Source organism: Mytilus trossulus, chromosome 10 (assembly GCF_036588685.1).
Source record: "Mytilus trossulus isolate FHL-02 chromosome 10, PNRI_Mtr1.1.1.hap1, whole genome shotgun sequence".
Lineage (NCBI taxonomy): Eukaryota > Metazoa > Mollusca > Bivalvia > Mytilida > Mytilidae > Mytilus > Mytilus trossulus.
This window is the reverse complement of record NC_086382.1, coordinates 40,464,679-40,477,891: the sequence shown is the minus strand read 5'-3', so window position 1 is coordinate 40,477,891 and position 13,213 is coordinate 40,464,679. Positions and strand designations below refer to the sequence as shown.

Here is a 13,213-nt window from a genome sequence, read left to right as displayed (position 1 = left end):
ATATACATGTACCAAGTCTAATTCATGTCACTATTACATGCACTTTGATACACAGACCATCCAACTTTGATTCAGGTTTGTCTGTTTTTGCTTCTCTTTTATTTCTGTCAGAAGAATATTGACTTTGAAATTTTGCTAAGTTTACATGTATTAGTTTGTGTTTAGATTTGTTTAAAGGCAACTACTTGTGATAAGTCAATGGGATTTGGTAGGTCCGAGACCACAATTGTCGTCCCTTGATTAATATAGTCCCTAGTGTTAACAGTGGGTTACTTGCCAATAATTTTTATACCCCTTCCAAGTTTATTTCTCCATGTTTAATGCCTCAAATTGTAAGTAGGGGGTGAAATTACACTGTAAAAAATTTGGGTCCAGAATTTTACAAGAAAGTAGTGATTTGGTCCAGCTGAAAACAGTTCAGGAGTTATGGTGTTGAGATATTGAAAATGAAAGTGTGAGTTTCAGGTTAAATTTTTCGGTCAAGGTAGTTTTTGATGATGTTGAAGTCCAATCAACTTGAAACTTAGTACACATGTTTCCTATGGTATGATATTCCCAATTTTTATGCCACATTAGATTTTTTACCCAATTTCATGGTCCATTGAACATGGAAAATTATAGTGCGAGTGGGGCATCCGTGTACTTTGGACACATCCTTGTTCTTCCAATTTTAGTTTGTTTGTGACTGTACAACCATAAGGTCAAACCAAATGATTGAAAATAGGAAATATGGTTGATTCCAATTTTGTAAGCTAGGACAAAAGTGGCCATTGAAAGAAATTAGTTGTCTTAAAAAGTATGTTTGAAATGGACAGTCTATTTTTATGTGAAAAAGTATAATATTCTTCAAAAAAACTTATTTCAAATGTGAAAACTGTAGATATAAGCTGTTAAAGGGGAACCACTAATGATATTGTTATATATAAAAAAAAAAAGAAGATGTGGTATGATTGCCAATCAGACAACTGTCCACAAGAGACAAAAATATGGGCTTCAACAATGAGCAAAGCCAATACTGCATAGTCAGCTATAAAAGGCCCCGATATGACAATATTAATGTAAAACAATTCAAACAAGAAAACTAATGACCTTATTTAAATATAATAATGAACAAAAAACAAATATGTAACACATAAACAAACGAAACGACAACCACTGATTACAGGCTCCTGACTTGGGATAGGCACATGCATAGATAATGTGGCTGGGTTAAACATGCAAATTTTTTTTTACATTGGCATTTCCACATATATCACATTGCATTGCACTTTCAGTTTCATTCATCAGTCATTAACGTTTTTTCACAATTTAAGGTTAAGTTTTATTTGTTTTGAATGATTAAACCATTTGCATGATTTCAAATGTCATATCCACTTTTTCCTACCTGCCCCTGGAGGACTTTTGAATTCAGTGTTTGTTTGAAATAGCACATCCTATTGATGGCCTCTTTTTCAAAATTTTATTAAAAGTTTCAACTACATAGTTAGATCTTAATTTTTCAGGCTTTTTACATCATATGGCTGATCTAGATGCTGTTTTAAGAGCACAGTCTGTACTGTTTGTGATTGAAGAAGAAGTGGAAACAAAGCCAGAAAATCTGTTGAGTCATACAGATATTCTGTTTAATATGTCCCGAAACACAAACTTCAGCGAAGACCTACTTTAGAAAAGATGCATGGCAGCTTGTTTTAAATACTCTCAAAGTATTAGAAGGTACACAAATGTAACCAGTCTGAATATTAAAAATAGAAAACTAACGACCTTATTTAAATATAAAAATGAACAAAAAATAAATATGTTACACATAAACAAACCACCGATTACAGGCTCCTGACTTGGGATAGGCACATGCATAGATAATGTGGCTGGGTTAAACATGCAGGTTTTTTTTTACATTGGCATTTCCACATATATCACATTGCATTGCACTTTCAGTTTTATTCATCAGTCATTAACGTTTGTCACTATTTAAGGTTAAATTTTAACTTAACTGCTGCAATCAAAGAATTTTCATTGCTTTTTTAGCTCACCTGGCCCACAAGGCCAAGTGAGCTTTTCTCATCACTTGGCGTTCCTCGTCCTTTGTTCGTCTCCGTCGACATCGTTGTTAACTTTTACAAAAATCTTCTCCTCTGAAACTACTGAGTCAAATTTAACCAAACTTAGCCACAATCATTATTGGGGTATCTTTTTGAAAAAAAAATGTGTGCAGTGACCCAGGCAACCAATCAAGATGGCCGCCATGGCTAAAAATAGAACATATGGGGTAAAATGAAGATTATAACTCTGAAAATAAAGCATTTAGAACAAATCTGACAAAGGATTGAATCGGTATCTAGTCAATATCTATTTTCCCTGAAATTTTCAGATGATTTGGAGAAATGATTGTTGGGTTGCCTCCCCCTCAATTGGTAATTTGAAAAAAAAATGCCTTTTTTGGTTATTATCTTGAATATTGTTATAGATAGAGATAAATTGTAAACAGCATAAATGTTCAGCAAAGTAAGATCTACAAATAAGTCAACATGACCAAAATGGTCAGTTGACCTCTGAAAGAGTTATTGCCCTTTATAGTAAATTTTTAACAATTTTCATTAATTTGGTAAATTGGTTTACAAAATACTTTCCTTTCTATCTAAAGGGCCAAGTTTATTATAGATAGAAAAATTGTAAGTAACAAGAATGTTCAGTCAAGTAAGATCTTCAAACACATGTTTGTCATGAATCCATCTGTGTCCTTCATAGACTAAGGTGAGCGACACAGGGTCTTTAGAGCCTCTAATTTATGTTTTAGATATGTATATTAGTAACACTCAGAAGTATTATGATAAGATTTCTCCATGCCAGACAAGAAAAGGCAAAGCTTTAATATGTCCAGTTGAAGGTGAGTTTCATATTAATGAATATTGAAAAAAACATCTGAACGTAAGTACGTATATGTGGAATAATTGCCATTGGTACCAAACCCAGTTACGACATTGAACAAGTATTAAATAAGCTCTCTACGAGTTCAAGTTTGACATCATTATAAAGTTGACTTTTGACTGGTTTCTGCTGGTTTATAGTAGAAACGTGTTTAACTGGCCATGGACATAAGAGCAAATTGATTTTATTTCCAATAAGTTAATTAATGAAAATATAAAATGTGTAAAAGATTTTCAAGGAGACAACAATGAGCTATAGACCAATTTGCATAGATGTAAACTACTATTGGTTACTGTTTGGCCTTCAACAATAAGCAAAATCTTTAAAATGTAGGAAGTTATGAAGACTTTGTGACATTATGTTAAGACTTTGTAATAACTTCACCATTGTTTTAAGGATAACGCGTATTCAAGCACTTTTTAAAAAAAATTGTAGGAAGAATATTCAAAAAGTTTTCAAAAAGGACATCAGACCAGATTAAATCAAGTAAGTAATTCTTGACTTGTGTAAGTATTTTAATTTATAATGTTCTGATTAGTACTGTTTTCTACTGCACAAGTATTTCTTTGAACATACAACAGTTTGGTTTCTACAGATAAGTCTGAACCATCTTACATATTTATCAATATGCTCCAGTAACATTTATAGTGCAAGATGTTAACTCTGCATAGTATATTATTTACTTTTTATATTTGTATTGATTTAGTATAAAACCAGATAGGTTTTTCATTTGTGTAAGTTGAAATTTGAAAATTCACCTCTTATTCCATTTTTTCTCTTAAAAGATGATTTTGATCTATTTTTTTAGCTTTTTGGCAGAAAAATGAAATATCATTTTTTAAAATGTATTTAATTGTACTTAAGGCATCATGAATTATATATAATCATTTATAAAAAATCTGCCCCTAAAAATTAGAGGTGAGTAATTTCAGGCTTTAATGAGACTCTTGTTTCTGTAGATATATTGTTTCAATATTTTTGAAACATGTTTATGCCAACCTGGGGAGATATGATATAACAAAGAATACTAACAATTAAGGCAGTTTATTTATACACATTTTTTATACCCCATGCAACTTAAGTTACGAAAGGTAAAATATTTTTGACTGGTCCATCGGTATCAAAAAAGCTTGGATGGGATTGTTATTGACAGAAATAAGAGGAGGGAGACTTTTTACACGAGGAGACTGGATAAAGATCATAGATTTTTGCTTTATGCCTAGAACATGTAGAAAGCACATTTATTTTTTGTTGGATTTCCTATAAATTTCAATGAAGTGCTGGATATCGGTTAAGGTGGACCACTTTGTCAGGGGGGGGGGGGGGGGAAAGGATGAAAATCATAGATTTATATTTTGTTTGCCTAGTGACAATATAGGGATGTGGGGTATGTGATCCTGCTCACTTAACTTAGGTTCTTTTATAGATAACCAAGCTATAAAAAAAAGTTCTATGACATAATTCTAGGTAAAAAAGATAAGAAATCCTTTGATAGTGATGACAGATCTCCATTTAAAGCAAGACATGGTAGGTATTTTTAAATATTTGTATTTAGAAATACTTATTGCTGTTGTTCTACACATCTACAAATTTCCTACTCAATTATACATGTATCAGGCTTATTATGTTGCATGCCAGAAGCATTTCATCTTAACAAGTCACTTCTAACATCTTATAATTAATTACTTTTTAGAAAAAAGAAGTGTATATTCCTTTACAAGTGAGGAATTTTCTCCAATAAAAGCTAGGAAAGCTAAGAAATCCTTTACAAGTGAGGACAGTATTCCATTAAAAGGTAGGAAAGCTAGGAAATCCTTTACAAGTGAGGACAATTCTCCATTAAAAGCTAGGAAATCCTTTACAAGTGAGGATAGTTCTCCATTAAAAGCTAGGAAATATCTTACAACTGAAGATAGTTCTCCATTAAAAGCTAGGAAATCCTTTACAACTGAGGACAGCTCTCCATTAATTGCTAGGAAATCCTTTACAAGCAAGGACAGTTCTCCATTAAAAGCAATACAAGGTGAGTGATAACATGTTATTTGATAATTCCATTGACTTATATGCGTGTTTTTAACAACACGGAAAATCAGAATTAAGCAGTATTTATATTGAGTGTTTTTATCAATTTAGAAACACGTCAGAGGGAATCCCAGTTTTGATAAAATACGATAGTTCTCGGAATTCAGATAAATCTATCTTTGTCATATAAGAAATGAAGTGGAGTTTTTCTTATATGTTATTGTTATGAAACTGATATTTAAGATCATTGTAATTCCATAAAGAAATAGAGAACCATCTAGGTCGTTTAGTCAACATTTAATATACGATCTTGCTCAAAGGTTTGTTTTGGTAATTATGCGCATGCGTATAGATTTCTTGACTTCAAGGGGTTTTAGCTCTGGATTCCCCACTCAATTAATTTATATCTCATGGGATCTTTTCTATGAATGTCTGCTATTGAGGGTTATTGTTGTTGCATATCTGTAAATCATATGCATCATTTAAAAAAAATGAATGTAGTCATCATCATAGAACACCCCTTCAGGCGAAATGGAGTCTACCATATTATCGTTTCGAGTTGTCTCACTTCCTTAAATGTTGAGTCAAACGACATGTCCAGTATTAGCTCGTTCTGTCAATAAATGTTGTATTTTATTTAAAACGATCGCAATTTGAACCGATAAATTTGTACGGAAAGGAGTCATGATCACTGACTCAAAGAAAATTGATTATTTGAAGAGTTAGGAATGGGGTTCCTCCTAGAACTAACGTAGGAAAATAGGTGATAATATACGAAGTGGAATATACTTTCTCTCACTCTGAGTCACAGTGACTGCTGTGGAAAGTAAACTTGGAATTGATAGTACAAAAATAAAACACAATAGGCCTATTTTCATTGTTCTTATAGGATACAACATATAAATATTAACATTTTAAGTAATTTAAGAAACAGTTTATGCATACACACTTATTGATACAACCAAGGTATAACAATAAACTATGACATAATTGTAAGTAGTAGAGATAAGAAATCCTTTGATAGTGATGACAGATCTCCATTAAAAGCTAGGAAATCCTTAAATAGCAAAGACAGTTCTCCATTTAAAGCAAGAAATGGTAGGTATTTTCTATATTTTGTATGTTGATATATTTTTTCTGTTCTAGACATAACTGTGTAGTAAGCTGACTTAAAAAAGAATACACAAGTTTCTTCGTAACACTCACTTCTAACACTTTACAATTAATTTCTTTATAGGAAAAAGAAGTGTGGACAATTCTTCATTAAAAGCTAGGAAATCCTTTACAAATGAAGATATAGTTTTCCATTAAAAGCTAGGAAATCCCTTACAAGTGAAGATAGTTCTCCATTAAAAGCTAGGAAATCCCTTACAAGTGAAGATAGTTCTCCATTAAAAGCTAGGAAATCCCTTACAAGTGAAGATAGTTCTCCATTAAAAGCAATAAAAGGTGAGTGATAATATAAATATGTTATATACCTATTATCATTAAAAAGAGGAAGCTAACATAGGGGACAATGAAAGTTAATACCATTACTTTAACCATTCAAAATCCTGAAATTTAGTTTTTGATCCAGATAGTCATTTGAGCTTATGCCATCACTTGCTATAATCCTCATGAATTATTTCCAGAATCTTCCGTTCTGAAATTAATGTGTCAAATACTTCAAAAAGACTTAAAGTGAATGTTCCTTAGGGTATATAGTTTATAAATTTTAATTGATGATTTGATTCATCAACAAATCTTGATGCTGTTGCTAAGAAAAAGAACATAGTTTAGTGGTTTTTGTGAAATTGGTGTCTTTTTAATAGAATTATGCCATTTTCAATTAAATTTTTTAGTGCGTCTTTTCATGTTGTAAAGTTATACTATTGTAAATGAGGTTAATGAGGTTAGGGTAAAGGTTGGCGTCTGTTAAAACATTCACACCTGTTGCATTTATTATATCATCTGTCCTTAGTCAGGAGGCTTTTGTTTAGTGGAAGTCGTTTGTTGGTGTGTTTCATATATGTTTATTGTTTCTCGTTTTGTGAATAGATAAGACCCTTTGTTTCCTGTTTTTGAATTGTGTAACACTGGTCATTTTGGGACTCTTTATAGCTTGCTGTTGGATGTGAGCCAAGGCTCTGTGAAGAAGGCATTACTTTGACCTACAATTGTTAAATTTGAATTCATTGTGAATTGGATGGAGATTTGTCTCATTGGCACTCATACAACGTCTTCTTATTTATATAAAGGATAAATGCAGTTTTGGGCTTATATCTCACTAAAGCACTTAGAGCAAAAATAATGGAGGTTTATGTAAGTAATAGAACAAGATCTATCTGCCATAACATGAACAGTGCAATTGGACAACCCATGTTTGGTAACCGTCCCGAAATGGTTGATTTGTTGGTTATTTCATTGTATCGTTAATTCTATTATAGATAGAGAGAAGTTAAAGTAAATAAATTCAGCGAAGTTAGGTATAAAAATAAGTCATTATCAGGTTAAGATCTATATGCATTGTAACTTTCAAACATATCCAACAACCCATTGTCGGGTTACTGTTTCGAAATAGTTATTTTTTAGGGAATTTTATTGTTTTTGGTTATTATCTTCAATTTTGTTTTGGAGATATATAGAGATAAAATGTTACAGCAAAAAATGTTCAGCAAAGTAAGATCTACACATGAGTCAAATGAGTGAAATTGAAATGAGATATTAAACTGTATGCAATAAAAATAGGAGGAACAATTTATTTGCTTATATTTTAAGATTCTGTGGATTTATTGATTTTCGTGGGATACCAATTTTTGTGGATAACGTGGGTGTAGGTGAATCACAAATTTCTCTAGGCTTGTTTCAACACATAATAAAAACCATGAAATGAAACATACAAAAAAACACAATTTTTCCACAATCCACGAAAACTGGTACCCACGAAAATAAATGAATTCACAGTAATACAGCTTACATGTTCCTATATACTTTTTTTTATTTATTTTAATTGAAGTAAATGAAAAATATTTCCTCATGAATGCCCACCTTCTTAGTTATAAAAGCAAAAGAAATGAAAGCTGAAATTATAGAGTATCTGCAGAATTATAAGCCATTTAAATCATTGCCAAAAGTTGGAGATCCTGTTTAACCATTATGTTGACAACACTAGAGGCATATCTGAGGAAGTGAGAGATGAATTAACTTCATATCTCAGCTTGACATATAAAGACATTTTCAATCTATCTGTCAGTTCTGACATTCCATCTATGATGCACAACACTATATCATTCATAATACATCATTCAGGAAACAAAGGTACAACTTTTATGAGAGAAAACAATATTTTTTTTTACTTTCTGTTACATTAGAAATAACAGTACTGTAGTTGAAGAGTTGCCACCGTCAATTGTTACACAGTAGACAGTATCAGAGACAGTAAAACAGTGATTTGCAACCATCAAATTAAAATTGACAGTGACAACTGTTCAAGTACAGTACTGTTATTCCGATTCTAATGCATTACAAAAAGAAAAAGTACGATAAAACTTTAAAAAACGACTAAACTTGACAATTAGAAACAAAAAAACGCGAAATTTAATGAATTATTTTAGCACAAAAATGTCATGGCTAAACGTGACGTCATACAAATGAAAACTTACAAACTGGAGGTTATTACCTTACCCGTACGCTATAAATTACGATAAAATTACATTAAAACGCCAAATTCAAGGTAGGTGTTGTTTTATTTTCAATTATATAGTAGTAATCGAACATTTGTTGATTCAATCAATTCAAAATGGGGGGGGGGGGGGGGGGGGTCCCTCCTTAGTTAAGCCTGACCAACTGTGGATTTGACAGCAAATTTTAGCCAATGAAAAAAAAATTGTTACATCCAAATTGCATTAGAATACTCATTATCTGAATAATAGAAATCTGTCACATTTTGTTATTGTTTTCCAGTTTCTTGTTTTTATATTACTGCATACACCTTAATATGTTATTTTATATTAAACCAATATCTGCCTGTCATGGCATTGAAGGTTGTGTTCTATAAACATATAATTTATTCCATTTGAATTAAGGTAAATTTATAGAGATGACCTGCTGTTGAAAAAATACCCGATGAATGATTTTTTTCAGTGGTTTATTTATGTTAGCTGAAATGCTTTTGGAATAGGCCTAGGTAACTATAGCTAAGATGATAGACAAGTGCCTCATGTTCAAAAATATTCATGTAATTACAGTAGCCCATCCAGAATTATTCAAAATGTTACAACTTACATGAACATCAGTGTAAAGGTTAAACTTAATGATATACATTTTACGTTTTTACAGGAAATCAATGTTATTTCGTCTTAGATTTTATTCTAAAAAAATCCCAATTTGATGTTTTAGGGACCAATTTGAAACACCTAGAATCATCCCTGGTGGAATAAGCTTGTTTTTTCTCCTTTTTCATTTACATTTTTACTCAACTGTTTAATTTTCCAGATTTAAATAATCCAATAGATGTTTTCCAAAATTTAGAAAGGATCCGTGAAACTACTGGAGAATATGAAAGGATTGGTAAAAATACTAAAAAGGGTAAATAATCTAAAGTTTTTACAACTTTATATCAGTCCAAAGATTGTTTTTTTTCACAGTTTGTCTTTTAAATCTTATTTACATTCTGAATTGCAACTTGTATACTTTTGAAGATTTGACTGATAAAAGAATTTTATTCAGATTTGGAAAAGGATGATAACAGTTTGTGAAAAGAAGTTTCATCTTCATAATGCAAATTTAAAATAGTTTTAATTGTTTTAATTCCATACAAATATTTCAGGGAAGGTTAGAATGAATTTTTTTTTTTTAATCCTGATTTTCATTTCAGATGCAATTACAGGACTTATTAATCATTCATCGACAAAAGATAAAAAATCAGAAATAGGTGAGAAATCATTTAGTATAAAATAATAGTTGGTTAAAAAATCTTCTCCTCTGAAACTGCTTAGCCAAATTTAACCAAACATTGCCAAAATCATTATTAGGGTATCTAGTTTAAGAATTGTGTCCGGTGTCCCGGTCAACCAACCAAGATGACCGCCATGGTTAAAAATAGAACATAGGGGTAACATGCATTTTTTGGCTTATAACTCAAAAACAAAAGCATTTAAAGCAAATCTGACATGGGGGTGAAATTGATGATCAGGTCAAGACCTATCTGTCCCGAAATTTTCAGATGAATCGGACAACCCGTTGTTGGGTTGCTGCCCCTGAATTGGTAATTATAAGGAATTTTTGCTGTTTTTGGTTATTATCTTCAATATTATTATAGATAGAGATAAACTGTAAACAGCAGTAATGTTCAGCAAAGTAAGATTTTGTTTAATATTCACATAGACCAAGGTGAGCGACACAGGCTCTTTAGAGCCTCTAGTTTTAAAAGCAATGTATTTGCATAATAATAGTCTTTTTAGTTTGTAAAATAAGTTGATGTTTTGTAGGCAGAAAAAGATCAGGAAATAAGAAAATAGATGCAGCAGAATCCAAGAAGTGTACAGTAAGACTGACTGATATTGGTACTATTAAAAACTTGAAAACATATGTAAACAAGACAGAGAAAAAAAGAAAAAGAAGGAAGATATGTGTAAAGAACTTGTAAAAAAAAATGTTAAATGTTAAAGGGGCACTAGCTGTCAAATGCATGTTCACCGACTTTACTTAATTTCTAGTATTTGATTTATAATAATGGATAATGTTAACATTTATCCAACCTATTTAAAGTCTAAAAAAATTATTAAGAGGACACGGTATAAAATTACATTTCGTGTGTTCGCAGTCTAGACCGCCATCTAATTAATTATTGAGTTGACCTCTAAATAAAATTGAGAATGGAAATGGGGAATGTGTCAAAGAGACAACAACCCGACCAAAATAAAAAAATACAACAGCAGAAGGTCACCAACAGGTCTTCAATGTAGCGAGAAATTCCCGCACCCGGAGGCGTCCTTCAGCTGGCCCCTAAACAAATATATACTAGTTCAGTGATAATGAACGCCATACTAATTTCCAAATTGTACACAAGAAACTAAAATTTAAATAATACAAGACTAACAAAGGCCAGAGGCTCCTGACTTGGGACAGGCGCAAAAATGCGGCGGGGTTAAACATGTTTGTGAGATCTCAACCCTCCCCCTATACCTCTAACCAGTGTAGAAAAGTAAAAGCATAACAATACGCACATTAAAATTCAGTTCAAGAGAAGTCCGAGTCTGATGTCAGAAGATGTAACCAAAGAAAATAAACAAAATGACAATAATACATAAATAACAACAGACTACTAGCAGTTAACTGACATACCAGCTCCAGACTTCAATTAAACTGACTGAAAGATTATGATTTCATCATATGAACATCAGGCACAATCCTTCCCGTAAGGGGTTTAGTATCATACCATCATAACATATATGAGAAGAACATAACCCGTGTCATGCCAACAACTGTTTTTAGAATAAATGTGTTTAGTTCCGACGCAAAGACCTTAGTCTTTCAATGACCATATAAGCGATGTAAACATAAATATAGATATAAATAGATCAAGCAAATTCATGCTCTTGGATTATTCTAGGTCTATTTAATTTTATATTATAGATGAAACATTAATGTTTATCATCGTTTTTATCTGTATAAGAATGATTTTCTGTGGATCAAATCAGTCAATCAATTGATTTACCTTTGTTTCACTTTCAATGTTGATATTCTTTTCCTTTAAATAATTTTACACATTCAATTCATGTGTTATCCATTTCAAGCTAAGGAGTTAAATTGAAGTTCACATTAATACAAATTCTATGAGGTTGAATTATTCACTTGCAAGTGAATAATTCATTATCAATGATTTTAGCTTATTTTGACAGAACTAAATCATACTTGCTGCTAAAAGCGAATTATTATTTCACCATTGTATTTCATTAGTGATTGAGCAAAAAAAATAATATATAATTTTTTTTTATATATCTCGTAGCTAGTGCCCCATTAAGATTTAAAAAAGTTCATCTGATATGAAACAACAAATTCAGGATACTTTGTGTCATATTTCAAATAAGTTGAATGTATATCTACTTATGATAAAACTATGGTATTGCAAAATGTCGTAATTTTTTTGTTGTCTTATTGATGAAAGTCGATAATAGGAAGAGTAAAAAAGCCTGTGAAGTAAAAATATAAAAAAATATATTAATATATAACAAAATCCCTTCAAGAAAATATTGTGACCTTTAGTTTAGTCATGCAGTTCTATGACAGCAGATCTTTTTTATGTTATGCAACTTTACCATAAGTTTGACCAAATGCAAAGCAAATGCAAAGCAAATGCAAAGCAAACAAAAAAAATCAGGAAAGAGAACACATGGATGTATATATTTATTCTGTTTGACTTGAATTTACATTATTATTCATCTAAAGTTTTCCAACTTTTCAATAGATAGACTAAGTGTAAATGTTTGTTATGTCTGCAAATTTTCAATATTATTTTTTCATGGAGTAAATGAGTCTGTATTGCAAACAAAAGAGTGTATTACACAGTTCTTTCCATTAAGTTCATATTTATGCACAAAAAAATCATAATTATGAGTACTGTTTTTCACTGTTTATTGTATACACCCTTATATCATGTACATAGTATAAGAAGCTTGAGAAAAAAGTTTCCATGTGTATAACAGGGACATATCCGAAAAGTTCAAATTCAGTAAAGTTTTGCTTAAGTCTGATTTTTTTTTAGCAAGAACTTAATATATAAAAAGAAAATTCAATTCAAAGATGACCTTGATTTTTGCAATGATATATATACATAGATATAATACTTTTACTTAATCATTCTGCTTGGATATCAATTTTGTCAAATTTTAAAATTGATTAAAAAAACAAACAAATACTTGTGTTTAATGATCTTCATACTGTTAGCGTTCAGACAGGATGAAGAGATTATGCTCAAAATTGTCTCTTTATTGGATTGAATGAAAGAGTTTTTATCTTTAAAATGAGAAAAGTAGGAAAGTTATAGATCAGTGAAAGAGATTGAACCTTATAGTTATTTTTAGTTACAGTGAGGATAATGATATAATAATGACTATCTTGTGACTTTAATATTTTATTGTTGTTGTTATTTTATATAAACAATGTTTTAAGTTTCTGTGAATAGGTATAGTTTCTTTATTTATTCGATGTTTTGTTACATTATCAGTTTTTTTGTGGACCTTCAGAATTTGTGGATAATCTTTTGCAACATAAATGTCAAAATATT

The 13,213-nt window shown here is 31.0% G+C and overlaps 2 long non-coding RNA genes across 3 annotated transcripts; both read left to right on the top strand.

Moving 5' to 3' along the window:
- The first annotated feature begins 4 nt into the window (after window positions 1–4).
- LOC134686243 (uncharacterized) lies at window positions 5–2,867 on the top strand. Its single transcript, XR_010101576.1, has 3 exons — window positions 5–75; window positions 1,503–1,713; window positions 2,795–2,867. It is a non-coding gene; the product is annotated as an uncharacterized LOC134686243 (long non-coding RNA).
- A 1,821-nt stretch (window positions 2,868–4,688) lies between these two features.
- On the top strand, window positions 4,689–10,626 carry LOC134686241 (uncharacterized). Of its 2 annotated transcripts, XR_010101573.1 has the most exons (4): window positions 4,689–4,948; window positions 6,185–6,396; window positions 9,803–9,859; window positions 10,416–10,626. It is a non-coding gene; the product is annotated as an uncharacterized LOC134686241 (long non-coding RNA). The 2 variants fall into 2 exon arrangements; XR_010101572.1 differs by lacking the exons at window positions 4,689–4,948; window positions 6,185–6,396 and adding an exon at window positions 9,437–9,513 and having other exon boundaries at window positions 10,416–10,625.
- The last annotated feature ends 2,587 nt before the right edge of the window (window positions 10,627–13,213 follow it).